Source organism: Scyliorhinus canicula, chromosome 13 (assembly GCF_902713615.1).
Source record: "Scyliorhinus canicula chromosome 13, sScyCan1.1, whole genome shotgun sequence".
Taxonomy (NCBI): domain Eukaryota; kingdom Metazoa; phylum Chordata; class Chondrichthyes; order Carcharhiniformes; family Scyliorhinidae; genus Scyliorhinus; species Scyliorhinus canicula.
Genome location: NC_052158.1, coordinates 92,940,347 through 92,955,910, shown reverse-complemented (window position 1 = coordinate 92,955,910; position 15,564 = coordinate 92,940,347). Strand labels below are relative to the sequence as shown.

General features: G+C 46.1%; 1 protein-coding gene across 1 annotated transcript in view; it reads right to left on the bottom strand.

The window, feature by feature from the left end:
- Positions 1-15,564, bottom strand: part of schip1 (schwannomin interacting protein 1) — a 1,017,794-nt gene that overhangs the window by 976,119 nt on the left and 26,111 nt on the right. The gene's annotated exons all lie outside the window — the stretch shown is intronic.

Sequence of the window (15,564 nt, the reverse complement as noted above, 5' to 3'; positions counted from 1 at the left end):
AGACCATTGCGTTCTCCCTCTCCACCTGCCCGTTCCCCCTGGGGTTATAGCTGGTAGCCCTGCTCAAGGCGGTGCCCTTGTCGAGCAGGTACTGACGCAGCTCGTCGCTCATGAAGGACGAAACCCTGTCACTGTGGACATAGTTAGGGAAACCGAACAGGGTGAAGACACTGTGCAGGGCTCTGATGACTGTATGGGAGGTCATATCGGGGCACGGGATGGCAAACGGGAAGCGGGAGAATTCATCAGTGATGTTAAGGAAGTAAACATTACGGTTGGTCGAGGAAAGGGGCCCTTTGAAATCGATACTCAGTCGCTTCAAAGGGCCGAGATGCCTTTACCAGGTGGGCCTTGTCTGGTCTATAGAAGTGCGCTTTACACTCCGCGCAGATTGGGCAATTCCTGGTGACAGCTTTAACCTCCTCAGTGGAGAAAGGCAGATTGCGGGCCTTGGTGTAGTGGGCGAGCCGGATGACCCCCGGGTGGCAGAGGTCATTGTGGATAGCCTGTAATCGGTCGTCTTGCGCGCTGGTGCATGTGCCGTGGGACAGGGCATCTGGGGGCTCGTTGAGCTTCCCTGGACGGTATACGATATCATAATTATAGGTGGAGAGTTCGATCCTCCACCTCAAGATTTTGTCATTTTTAATTTTGCCCCGCTGCGAGTTATCGAACATAAAGGCAACCGATCTCTGGTTGGTGATGAGGGTAAACCTCCTACCAGCGAGGTAGTACCTCCAGTGCCGTACGGCTTCCACAATGGCTTGGGCTTCCTTTTCGACAGAGGAGTTTCGAAGTTCCGAAGCGGAGAGGGTTCGGGAGAAGAACGCTACCGGCCTGCCTGCCTGGTTCAGAATGGCAGCGAGAGCGACCTCTGAGGCGTCACTCTCCACTTGAAAGGGAACGGATTCATCCACCATCTAATTGACCATGGCGGCTTTGGTGATGTCCTCCTTGATGCAGTTGAAGGCCTGGCGGGCCTCGGCTGACAGTGGGAAGAGTGTGGCCTTAAATAGTGGGCGGGCTTTGTCCGCATATTGGGGGACACACTGGGCGTAGTAGGAGAAAAATCCGAGGCACCTCTTGAGAGCCCTGGAACAGTGAGGGAGAGGAAGTTGTAAGAGTTGCATACGGTCAGGGCCAGGCCCTAGGACCCCGTTTTCCACGACGTAGTCGAGGATGGCTAGTCTGGTTGTTCGGAAAACGCATTTCTCCTTATTGTATGTGAGGTTGAGTTTTTGGGTGGTTTGGAGAAATTGGTGGAGGTTGGCGTCATGGTCCTGCTGGTCGTGACCGCAGATGGTGACGTTATCGAAGTACGGAAACGTGGCCCGCAGCCCGTACTGGTCCACCATTCGGTCCATTGCTCGTTGGAACACCGAGACCCCATTCATGACGCCAAAGGGGACCTGGAGGAAGTGGAAGAGGTGGCCATCTGCCTCGAACGCCATGTAGTGGCGGTCCTCCGGGCGGATTGGGAGCTGGTGGTATGCAGACTTCAGATCCACCGTGGAGAAGATGCAGTACTGGGTGATCTGATTGACCGTGTCTGCAATTTGGGGGAGGGGGTACGCATTGAGGTGCGTGAACCGGTTAATGGTCTGGCTGTAATCAATCACCATCCGGAACTTTTCCCCGGTCTTGACGACCACCACCTGAGCTCTCCAGGGGCTATTACTGGCCTCTATGACTCCCTCACGTAAGAGCCGCTGAACTATGGCTCTAATAAATACCCTGTCCTGCAGGCTATACCTCCTGCTGCGAGTGGCCACGGGTTTGCAGTTAGCGGTGAGGTTAGCGAAGAGTGGAGGGGGGGTCGATTTTTAGTGTTGCTAAACTGCATATAGTGAGAGGGGGGAGGGATCCGCCGAAGCTGAGTGTTAGGCTCCTGAGTTTACACTGGAAATCGAGTCCGAGTAGGAGAGGCGCGCAGAGGTCTGGGAGTATATACAATTGGAAGTTGGAGTAGTTGGCGCCCTGTATCGTTAGTGTTGCAATCGTGCGCCCTTGTATCTGGACAGAGTGTGACCCCGAGGCAAGGGAGATAGTTTGCCGTGCTGGAAATATCGGGAGCGAGCAGCATCTTACCAGGTCTGGGTGAACGAAGCTCTCGGTGCTCCCGGAGTCGAAGAGGCACGGTGTCTTGTATCCGTTGACTTGAACAGACATCATGGAGCTTCTGAGGTGCTTTGGCCGCGACTGGTCCAAAGTGACTGCACTGAGCTGCGGGTAATTGGTGGCGTGGTCAGCGGTGCTGGAGCGGCCCCGTGATGACTGTCTGCGGAGGTCGTAGTCGTCGATTTGCATATCGGGTGATGGCCAAGATGGCGGCCCCCGTTGATCGCACGTGGCGGGCGGCGAAGAAGATGGCGTCCAAGATGGCCGCCCCCGTTGATCGCACATGGCCGGCCGCGTGGGGGAGGATTGCCAAGATGGCGGCCCCCATGAGTTGCACATGTCATGCGGGGGCGGAGTCGGAAGACACGCTGCCACATTGCGGGGTCTGCGGGCCTGTGAGTTGGAGGGGCGATTGTTCTGGATAGCGTTCGAGTTTGAGGTTTTGGTTTTAGCCAGGCATACCTTCGCAAAGTGTCCTTTCCGCTCGCAGCTGCTGCCGGTCGCATTGCGGGCCGGGCAGTGCTGCCGAGCGTGTTGGGGCTGGCCACAAAAGTGGCACGATAGCCTTCCATGGTGGGCGGGTGTCCGTGCGGCGCAGGCCTGGGGTAGTCTCTGGTCGGGGGTCCACGATGGGGTCGCATGGTCGGCTGGGAACGAGTTTAAGCTTTGAAAAGTGACCTCTAACGAGGTTGCTAGTGTTACTGTGTCCTCCAGGTTCTGGGCCCCTTTTCGAGGAGACGCTGGCACACATAAATGGACCAGACCCCTGCTGCATACACATCTCGGACGGCGAGTTCCATGTGCTGGGAGGCTGTCACAACCTGGAAGTTACATTCTCGTGCTAGAGCTTTCAGGTCGCGCAGGTAGTCTTCTAGCGAGTCTGCAGGGAGCTGGCGGCGGGTTGTAAAAATATGCCACGCGTAAACTTCATTTATGGGCCGCACGTACAGGCGGTCGAGTATCGCGAGGGCCTCGGTGTACAAGGCAGTACTATCAAGTTGAGTTGAAATACGATGGCTCACCCATGCATGTAGAAGACTGAGTTTCTGTTCTTCAGTAACAGTGGAGGTAGTCGACGCAGCCAGGTAGGCCTTGAAGCACCGAAGCCAATGCAGAAATATTTCCGTCGCTTCTGCAGCCTGTGGATCGAGTTCCAATTGATCAGGTTTGAGGGCTGATTCCATGGTTGTTTTTTAAGTCGATTAAATTGATGCGACCATCAATTCACTCAAGGACACGAGTAGAAGTAAACTGTGGCTTTAATCGACTTACAACTGAGCCTGCCTGCGACTAGCTGAACTGAAGGCAGGCTCGCAAGACCGCAGCACTTTATACTTCCGGTTGTGGATGGAGCCATGGACGGAGCCAGGGGTGGAGCCCTGTACATGCTCCTCATCTCCCCCTGTGGGAGAGCCGCGCAACGGCTCACAGATGGAGCCCACAGGGACACAGTGATACACAGTGTGAATTTATATTATACATTCACCACAGCAGTGTTCAGAACTAAAGAAGATATTAAAGTGGCATAAAGGCAAGATGGTGGAATGTGACTTAAGATCGAGTGACAGATGGCTCTGTGGGGTTTGGGGTGTGGGTGTGTGTGTGGGCAGGGGGTACAGGGTCCATTGGGCAATAGGATTCTTGGGATTTTTTTTTAAAGGGTCAAGATGGAGGAGAAGGTTCACAGTCTGAAGTTGTTGAGCTCAATGTTGAGTGCAGAAGACTGTAAAGGACCTAATCGGAAGATGAGTCTGTCATTTTCTGGTTTCTATCTATAATATTTGAAATTTTGTAATCCAAAAGGACAAACCCTGGAACCAACACAATGCCCTGTTGTGTTTGCTCAATGACATTACTAGAACTAGACTAGGAATCAGGCTAACTACCGGGCCAGGGATTACACATATTATAGTAGATAATAACGTAGTTGAGATAGTCATGAACTTAAAAAAAGAAATCACTGAAATTAATTGTTTCCAAGATAAATGCAATTTACAGAAATTGTCTACTTAATTTGAAATCTATCATTTGCATGATCGATTAACATTTTAAACACACAAACACACTGGTTTATTCAAGCTGTTTAATTCAAATACCTGGATAACCAACATTTATTTTATTGCTATATGAATTTGATTTCTCTATAAACTCTATTCTTAAATTGAACAAAAATAAAAATCACCACTTTCTAATGTCAAGATACAGGAGCAGAAGGAGACCATCCAAGCCCTGGACTCCCTTGCGAATCACAAATCTACTGACTCAAGCCTTCAATATGTTCAGTGACCGAGTCTCCACTGTTCTCTGTGGAGCAGGAGTCAGGAGAATTCTTTTCTCTGAGGGTATCTTTCCCAGAAAGCACTACGGGCTGATTCATTGAATATATTGAAGGCTGAATTAGATAGTTTTTTGATCAATGGTTGCAAAGTGAAGACATGATGAAAATTTGCCCAAAGGAAGAAAAGATTTTGTGAAATTAATGAGTAAAACTGCAGGAAGTATCCAGCAACTGTAAATCTGTTGCTAGTACCAAATACTGTACGCAATAAATAACAATGGATTTTGTCTATGTTGGCAAACAAGTTATTTCAACAATATGTTTACTCATTTAAAGTACTGTGAGCCACCCTGGCACTGAACTTTTAGAAATAAATTGATGCACCAGGATTTCAGAGGAGTAAAAAGGATGGTGGAAGTTTTCAGCTTCCATTCATGGTGGGAATCATGGTGGGCAGTAACGGAAATATTGTGAGAAGGCAAAAGAAAATTGGTTTTAGGCTGTCATAAAACCAGGTCATGATTGTGTGCTCCAACTGGCAGGTTGGGAACGACATTTCAACATATTAGCATCTCATTATAAGGACTCCTCGCTGGATCATCAGAACACTTGGATGCAATTAGAACTACGTGTTTCACACTGGTACATAAGCAACGTGCACCTGATGACCTACGCTTTAGTTTGCTTACCTTGCCTAACGTGCTGCTCATGGTAAATCAGCACCAGGCTTCAACGTTTTCAGGAGGGTGTCACAATCAATCCTCTATCTACCAAACCAGGAGGAAGGCAGGAGTGCTTTTTTTAAAATGGACCCGCCTGTACTAGAGGGGGAGATGGCGTTACAAGCGGCATCAGGCAGGAGAAAGGGCTGCAGAATTGGGGGGGGGGGGGGGGGAACAAGGTTCTGACACATGACTAGGGGAGGAGGGTACAGGGTATTAGCATCCTCAGCACCAGGATGGGGAGACAGATTAACATAAGCCAATTGGGGCCAGAATGAAAACGCTGAGTGAAGGAGCATTTCAGTTTACATTGTTGAGTTCCCAGTCTCTTGTTGCCCCAGTCCAGCGAGAGCAGGGGCATGTCAAGCCAGTATCAATCATGTCCAGCATGTTGAGCGCAGAACGTGGTCTTATCAGGCACATGAGCCCAGGTTTCTGGAATCATAATGGGCTGCGCTCTCAGTCGAGGGAGCATCTGGAGCCTACAGATGGGGAAAAGGCATTGTGAGGGTATGTAAGTGGGGAGGGTGGGTGAGGCACTGTTTTATGTTTGACTGTGCAAGTGGACTCAAGATGGGGAGGCGTGAGGTCTAAATGGGGCATAGGCATATTTATTTCAAAAGGATCAGGGGCTAACAGAGGGCTTTGGGGGCAGATTGGAGGGCAGGTATGTGCACGGGGGCGGGGGGCGGGAGAGACATTAAAAGGGTACCCAGCTGAACAGAACCCAAATGAGGAGAGAGGCACGGCTGAAGGCATGTGGAGAGCCTTTCAGTGACAGTGCAGGGAATCAGGAAAGTGAAGCAATGATGCACATTAATGAGAAACTAATCGCAGAGAGTTTCACTAAATGATCTCCTTGTTCACAGCATGGAAACTCCCCAGAGTTAAAAAAACCCAGAGAAAGTGGGCAAATGGACAAGTTCCAGAAGCCTGTTAGAGAGCTGACGTTGGACGGTTCACTGAAGAGAAGCTTCAGGTTCCTCCCGCCTCAAATAATCTCATTTCCTGACTCAACATTTACCCTTGTGTTTATTCCAAAGTGCATCGTCTTGGAATGCAATGAATAATGATCTCGGAGCCGGAGCTGAAAGCAGAGCATCCAAACTCCTGGCCAAAGCAATGTTATAACAACCGGTCCTGTTGCGGGGCGGGGGAGGTGGCGGATGTCATAATATACACCAGTATATCATGGTGCAGGCACGTACTGATGGGCATACACTAGGACCAATCAACATGCACAAGCACCGCAGCCAATCACCAGTTAGAACACACGCACTATAAAGGCAGAGGGCATCACTTTTCCCGCTCATTCTGGATGCTGCCTCTCAGAAGCACAAGAGCTCATTAAGTACAGTACAGACTCACACCACGTGCTGAGTGATTCAACTGGTTCGGACAGGCACAGGTCTCTAGCTAAACTAGCATCGTATAGACCCACAGTTCTCGTATGTCTATTATTTTATAAGAGTTAATAAAATAGTGTTGAACCTTCTTCAGTGTTGGTGGCCTCTATCTGCTTCACAAGTCCACAGTGCCCAACACTTCAGCGGAGATCTTCATACACACCATGCACACACCATAATTTCAGGGGTCAGTACTTTCTGACATGGGAACAAGCCCTTGAACCAACATTCACTGCTGACTCATCGACAGAAAGATTAATGCTGACTCTTTTGACGATGGAGCCTGGATTTATCGTTGCTTACATAATCGCTTACAGGCAGGAGAGAAGGAGGAGAAAATTGAGATGGCATGCCGGGCTTACAAAAAGTAGGAGCAAAACCCTCAAGGCCAAGGGCCAGCAGGGCCTCCTCCAGATTCAGCGGATGAGGCTCACAGGGACTTCATGCATAGGTGACTCACAAGACCCAGGGTCTGCAGAACTTGCATGTCTTATCTGCAAATGTGCGAGAACCAGTGTCACCAACCGTTTCATTTATCCCAGGATTCAGTAACTCACATTTGCCACATTCTCCAGGAATCGGCACCAGACAGACTGGGAAAGAATCCATTGCCGCTGGCTGTGAGAGTAATCGCTGCACTGAACTCCTACACCAGTGGACATTCCAGGGTTCCACTGGGGACCTCTGCAGGACCTCTCAAGCATCCACATACAAATGTATTCATAAGGTCACAGATGCCCTTTTTGCCAAGGCCCAGAATTATGTCAACTTGAACAGAACTCAAGCAAGCGAGGACACCACAGCCTGGGCTTTGCAGAGACTCCTGGATTCCCACAGATGCAGAGTGCCATCAACAACACTCATGTGGTTAGAAACTCTCCCAGGCAATAGTTATTCCAAGACATAAACCTGAAAGGCTACCACTCGCTCAATGTACACCCGGTCTGTGATCAAGAAAGTTGTGTAGGTTTGCGCTAGATTCCCAAGAAGCATCCATGACTCATACAGCTAGAGCAGATCCAGGGCTGGCTTCCTGTTAAGAAAGGATGCCCGCAGGGGACACGGCTGATGACGCCCGTGCGGTGGCCTCAGACCCCTATGGAGAGAAGGTATAACGAGGCTCATGCTACCCAAGCATGAGTGGTGCTTGCCATAGAGATCCTGAAGATGCTATTCCAATACCTGGACAGATCTGGTGGAGCACTCCAGTACACTCCCCAAAAGATCTCATGGATTATTGTGGCTTGCTGCACGCCGTACAACCTGGCATTGCAAAGAGGGGAGGACTTACCAGATGACAAGATGGAACAGGTACATGTCTCCTCCAATGTATAAGACCACAAAGCGGATACAGGTGAAGTGTTCTAGGAAGCTGAGGCTGGAGTGGAAGAGGCCTTACCATGTGCCAGGCATGTGCACAAGGCCCTCATTGCCACCAGATTCCACCAGGAAGATGACAAGTTGTAGTCAGTACCCGATGGGACAAGAGCCCTCCATTATGGGCCAGCATGAACACCAACATTACTATTCCTCTCATTTCAACCATCCACTTCAATATGAGAGCGAATAGTTACAGATCAGCCTCACATTATCCATGCCTCGGGAGCATGTGTCCTTGCTGAGATGAGGTGCTAAATTGAGGAGGGTGTCCTGGCATCAGATGTCAGAAGGTGCTGCCACCGCTTCAAGCAACTCTCCAACATCCTAGTCACAATGGCACACTGCCGGTGATGGGGGCTGTCGCACAATCCTCATTGTATGCCTTCAATATGACAAAGCTTAACTTAACTATAGATGAGATAATTCAGCCTCTTCTTGCACTGGGTGACTGACCTATTCTGTACCACCCTGGCACTGGCCATCGCTGTCACTACTTCCCAAGTGGGACTGGTCACCTCAATGTGACCAGAGCGTGGGTAAAGCATATCATGGAAGGTCTCGGCTGCATCCAGCAGGTAAACTAGTGAGGTGTCACTGAATTTTGCAGCTGCCGTCTTCTTGGCGTTCAAGGTCGTGTCTTCAGTGGAGCAGTTCTGGGCTGCCGACATTGAGAAGGCTGTTCGAAATGAGGAAGCGGTGAGCTGATGGACGGGCGAGTGAATCAGAGGCCATCAATCCAGTGTGTTTCCCATGCATGCATAGTTAATGCGGCGAGGAGCGGATGCTAAGGCACGAAAACCCGGCAGCAGGTAGAAAACCGTTTCTCACACCTGCTCCCACATTTTCTGCCTGTTGATTCTGCCATTAAGCTCTAAAATTATGAAGAGCCAGAAGACTAACTGCAACAAAAATCAATTTTGTTGCATAAGATCAAAATGGGAAAAGTACCTTGGTTTTTAAAGGAATAAGATGTGTAGATATTGTAAATATTGGCAGATTATTTTTACTTGAATGGTAGCTGCAGAATCAAGAAACACAAGAGCATTAACAATCCTCGTGCAAACTAGATTTTTGTCTCCTCTCCAAAGAACAATGTACATGAAAAATTTTCGGTCCTTCACCTCTATTGTATCAGTAGCTGTCATTCCCTTTTGTACTGAAAACTCATGTTTAATTTAACTTTATTTGAATTCATATCAGCCCTGACCACTCTGAATGATGAATAAATAAATGTGGTTATACTTGCCTGGCTAGGTGGTCATGCACTTTGCACATGCTAGCAAGGATGTTACAGCATAAACATCAGGCATCATGAATCACAGATATGTTTTCACATGCAAAGTCCCAAACTGACTTTCAAATCAGACTAAAGCACTTAGTGTGGGTAGAAAATATATAGACACGCATGCGTGCACACGACTTTGACTTACTGTCATGAAAGTGCTCGCATGAGTTGCGACGATGTTACAAACGAAAGTGTTGCTCCAAAAATAGCACGCTAGATAATATTTAAGCCAAAAATCAGCATATGGTGGGACAGACGGTGGTGAAAATGAATCAATGCTGGTCACTTCCTCACATCTGCATTGCACAGGAAGCACTTTCTCCTTTCAGAAAATGATGGCAAACTCTCAATTCACTAGAAGGGAAACTGGAGAGGATATTATTTCCAATGAAGTGGCTTGCACATTCCTTACAAATGGATGTACGGTTATTTGCACACAAATCACCAAGGAAATTATCCTCCATTGTGCCTTTTTGAGATTTTATTTATTCACCTTCTACAAGTGAAAAGTATAAAATTAGGATTAGTTGAACTTGGTCTTTGAACAAAGGCAAACCTTTCCGTTTAGATGGATAGGTTTAAAGAGCAGACTGAGAAATGTAGATATCTCCAAGTTAGTACAAACAACGGAGCAATGACTACTAAATATATGTTTATTCTAGGCATCTTTCTAACTTCTAACAAAGAGCACTGTCAAATAGACAGATCTTGACTGTAGGATGTCAAGTCCAGCACTGCTTTAAAAAAAAATTGAACTCTCAGCCTGATGGATCTGTTTTTCTTTCAAGCCGCTTTTTCAGGTCTGAACCTCTGGCTGTTCAGTGTGGACAACAAAAACTCAATTAAAAATACCCAGCCCAGGCTCTAGGTTGGGCACTGTGTGCACCCTCTCTCCCAGGCGCCGGCGGTAATTGTTCTCGAAGTAAACTAATAACAACACTGTGGTGTCACAGTAAACTGCGCCCTCAAGGGCAACCGCCCCCTCAAGGGCAATTAGGGATGGGCAATATGCTGGCACAGCCTGCGACACCCACGTCCCAGGAACAAATAAAAACAACGTCCACCTCGGTCATCTTGAGAATAATACAGTACAATTTTTTTTTAAGCAGATATTATGTCCAAATCTTACCAAAATAACAAACACACTATCCTTCGGGCACCATTCAGTCTGAAATTAATATGCTGTACTACTCAAATTTGGAGTGTCATTAGCTCAGACTTCAGTTAGCTGTTGCTACAATAGCAAGCAATTCTAATTTTGGTTACTTAGAAGCTCTACCAAATATGCTGGAAAATCTATTGCCGTAATACTGCAATTAGTTGAATGTTCAGTATAAATACTATGAATAAGCATCATTTCTACTTTATTTGAGATGAAAATGTGGTTTTAATGGCCTAACACAGATAATGTACAAGATCGATCTGCCATTTTTTTTGCCTCTGAACAGTAAAAACCCTATTATCCACATTGGACAGTTGTAGTCCAATTATGTATTTCAGACACTGGAACTCAATCATTATAAATTCCATTTGGGCAGCATGGTGGCCTAGTGGTTAGCACAGCTGCCTCACGGCGCTGAGGTCCCAGGTTCGATCCCGGCTCTGGGTCACTGTCCGTGTGGAGTTTGCACATTCTCCCCGTGTCTGCGTGGGTTTCGCCCCCACAACTCAAAAATGTGCAGAGTAGGTGGATTGGCCATGCTAAATTGCACCTTAATTAGAAAAAATAATTGGGTACTCTAAATTTATTTATTTAAAAAAAAAAATTTAAATAAAAAAATTCCATTTGATCATGGTGCGATTCATTTCAATACTATGGCTAGCTATTACTGCACTGCATAATACTCACTGATAATAATTACATTTAAATTGCATAGAGGTGTACGAAGGACCACATTAAATATTTCCCCAAGAAGGTGCAGCTAATAGCCATTATTTAACTACTGGTCAATATGGACATAAATTAATTTCATTTAAATAGCTGCATTAGTTTAGACAGATTGCAAAGCTATTAAGCAATATTTCAAAGGCAGGCACAAAGTGTAAAAGTCATTGGGAAGAAGATTATTTACAACCAAATGCAATAGAGATTAGTCATTGAAGAGTTCATCATTGTCATTTATGGTTCACTGTCTAAGGAATATCAGAGCTTGTTGAATAGTCAGACAATCATAGCTAATGGCACTTTTAGTTCTCAGGGCATGGGAAGCCAAATATACTCTCACCAGAACCATTTTAGGCCAAGTTACCCTTTTAGTTTTAGACTAATCTCTTTCACCAGCACATTGGGATGCACTTGGAAAAAGTAATCATGGAAATGGCTAATCCGATGAATCAAACAGTTATGTTCTTTGTGTCCAGGCACATCCTCTGTGAGAAAACACAGCAGGGATAAGTGAGTTCACAGGCATCTTTTACCCAGATAGTGCTGACATTTCCAACTCATTCGTCCAAAGTCCAAACTTTCACACAACAGCCACTGCCTGCATGCTGTTTAGCACAGGGCTAAATCGCTGGCTTTGAAAGCAGACCAAGCAGGCCAGCAGCACGGTTCGATTCCTGTAACAGCCTCCCCGAACAGGCGCCGGAATGTGGCGACTAGGGGCTTTTCACAGTAACTTCATTTGAAGCCTACTCATGACAATAAGCGATTTTCATTTCATTTCATATATATATATATATAGTGACATGGATGTAAATTGCAATATCTTTTGCAGATATGCAGAGGAAAAAAATCACCAAAGCCAGAAAAACAGAGGTGAGGTTGTGTTAACAAGGGCCTTGTTGGAGATGAGCTTTAAAGGAGGTTTATTTTTGATGAAGGAGAGTTGGAGGAGTTATGAAATGAAATTAATGAAATGAAATGAGAATCGCTTATTGTCACAAGTAGGCTTCAAATGAAGTTACTGTGAAAAGCCCCGAGTCGCCACATTCCGGCGCCTGTTCGGGGAGGCTGGTACGGGAATTGAACCGTGCTGCTGGCCTGCCTTGGTCTGCTTCCGAAGCCAGCGATTTAGCCCTGTGCTAAACCAGCCCCTATTATTAATATTACTAATAATAATCTTTATTAGTGTCATAAAAAGTTACTGTGAAAACCTCCTAGTCCATAAGACCATAAGACACAGAAGCAGAATTAGGCGACTCTACCCATCGAATCGGCTCCGCCATTCAATCATGGCTGACATTTGTTCTCATCCCCATTCTCCTGCCTTCTCCACATAACCCCTGATTCCCTTATTAATCAAGAACCTATCTATCTATCACACCACGGCACCTGTTCGGGTACACTGAGGTAGAATTCAGAATGTCCAATTCACCTAACAAGCACATCTTTCGGGACTTGTGGGAGGAAACTGGAACACCCGGAGGAAACCCACGCAGACACGGGGAGAACATACAGACTCCACACAGATCGTGACCCAAGCTCGGAACCGAACCTTGGTCCCTGGCATTGCTAACCAGCGTGCTACCGTGCCATAAAGAGGTTCAGAGAGAAATTCCAGAGTAAGTGCCAATGACTAATGGTTCTCTTATCAGGGTAGGGATGAAGAGAAGCGAATGCACAGGAGCCAGATTCAGGAGAACAGAAAAGCAAAATACCGTGGATTCTAGAAATCTGAAATAAATGTTGGACATACTCAACAGGTCAGGCATCAATTGTGGAGAGAAGTAGAGTAAGGACAATGACAAGCTGCGTGGGTTAGGAAGTGACGGAGAGTTTAATGTTAATAGTGTATCAGAAAGTAAAGTCTATGCATGGAGTCGTGGTAAAAAATAACACTGGAATCACAATATTATAAATTGTGGAGCATTTGAAAAAAGATGGCTGAACACGTGGCACAAAGAGATAAATGGCTTCAATCTCATTGCCATTACAGAGATATGACAACAAGGTGTCCAGGCTTCGGAAATAAGTATTCCAGACTACACAACAATTGGAAAAGGGGCACCTTATCCTGCACAGACTATGCAGAGCATAGTTCAGCCAACTACTGGACTCGAGAGTCTGCGGCACAATGAACAAGCTTGGCTCTTTCACTAATAGTGCGCGTTCAGACAATAATCCATTACATTGGGTGCTGCAGTGCATATGATCTTAATTGACATCTGATCCTGAGAGAGGTGTCAGAAAGGAGGCAGGGTCCAAGGATCAATGGCTACCTCTGCTGCACAAAGGCAGCCTGGGCCCTCCAGGCCTCCATCTTCCCAGTGTACTGGTCATGGCATTCAAGGCACCATGCTTGCAGTCAGGACATAAGTGTAAGGTTTAAGGCTGGCAAGATGGCACAGTGGTTTGCACTGCTGCCTCACAGCGCCAGGGACCTGGGTTCAATTCCAGCCTTGGGCGACTGTCTGTCTGGAGTTTGCACATTCTCCCGTGTCTGCATAGGTTTTCTCCGGGTGCTCTCTAAAGTGGTTGCCAGACAGGCAGTGCTGATGTCCCATCCGTTGCTGTGTGACATCCCTCTGGACTCTAGCCCTTACTCTGCCTGTTGCCTTATGAAAGTGTGAGTGGGAAATATGGGGCTGAATATTACTGAATTTAATATCAGTCACTGCAGTAAAGAGGTAATTGCAAACACACATCTCCATAATGACAGATTTTCATGGCAGACAAAACATTTTTCAAAGGCTGAACAATTAGGAAATATCTTGTTCAGTTTGGAGTATGGCAATACAAATATTTTGTACAAAAAATCTTTTCGTGATGTTTAAGATGGTGTTCAATCTGGATGATCTGAACAGATGACAGGCTGATCTAATGGTTCCATACCGAGGGAAATACTTATACGAGTTTTAATCATCTACTTTTTCTTAATTTTTATCTTCATTTGTACAATCTAAGGGAGAGAGGGAAAAGGGTTATGGTGAATAAAAGATGGCTGAAACGTGTCCATAAATTCCCATTCCAGGATTTAAAGGAAGCTTAGCATTTTGTCAAGAATAATTATGCTGCACTAAAATGGAGCTCAATGCCTAGTAATGAAATTGAAATTGTGTACAAATCAATGCTGTCACCACAAAGGTTTGGTCTGCGGTGTGAAAGAATATGCTAATGTATTAGAACAGTGGTGTGCAACCTGCAGTCCAGGTGCTACATGTGGCTCATCTGAGTTCGGAGTGCGGCCTACCAGACATTTTGTTGACCATTGCCCATATGCACTATTTGCCAGATTCCACTGATTTCTGTCAAAACATATATACATCTTTTGTTTTAACCATTTGAAATTGATCGTTCTATTAAATGGATGAACATTTAAGCATTTCCTTTAACTCATTATGAAATATTCAGCATGTATGAAATGTATTCAACCTTAATCATGGGGTCACGGTTTGTGAACATGCCCAATTTTAATATTGCAGCCCATTGAGATGACAAGAGTGCCACTCATATGGCTCACTCATAGGTTTCCTGTCTATCACTGCATTGGAAAGCAAGTTCACAGATTTCCTTATAACCACAGAGTCAAAGAACAGTTTCTCTGTTAACAAAGCGAGGCATTGACCATGTGGTTACAATCCACAGAATTTGTGACCCACGTCACCGCTTGGTGAGGTCGTAAAATGTGGCGAGCCGTTCAAAAGTCCATTGCCTTTGGCAGGACTGTAACATCGCACCGGTGTAAAATAATAATAATAATCTTTATTTGTGTCACAAGTAGGCTTACATTAACCCTGCAATGAAGTTACTGCGAAAATCCCCCAGTCGCCACACTATGGCGCCTGTTAAGGGAGAATTCAGAATGTTCAATTCATCTAACAGCACGTCTTTTGGGACTTGTGGATTCCACCCATTACATCTGTGAGCAATATTTATTTCATTACCCAATCTCAGACTTGCATACAAATATCCAAACTTGCTATCGTTGGGATGACCGTGCGGTGGCTGCTGAGGACACACTTTCGGGGGAAGGTAAAATTAAAGAATTGGGAGTCGGCAAGTTTACTGACAGGCCAACAGGAGAATTGGTAAATGGAAAAGTTGGGAGGGTCAGTCCACCCACTATCGCATCTTTCAGTACTGCAGTTCAAATGGTGGCTGGTGGATTTCTGGTGGAAACGTGCAACACATCATATTTCACAAATTTAACTGTGCTCTCAACCTGTTCCAGCCCAGTCAGTACAGTTAAATATGGGAGTCAATATTCTTTATACTCAAGTCAAAACAGTGCAATCCAATAATATATAAAATACATCAGTTCAGCGCACATTAAAATTTCCCTATTCACTGGATGGATCATGTAGATGAAAGTCAAAATGGCTGATGTCCAGTCAAAATATAATTTCTTTGATTAATTTACTGAGAAACAAGGTCAATTACCTTGTTCATATTCAGTCTCATCCAATGAGCCCTCAATGAACTAACCCTCAAAA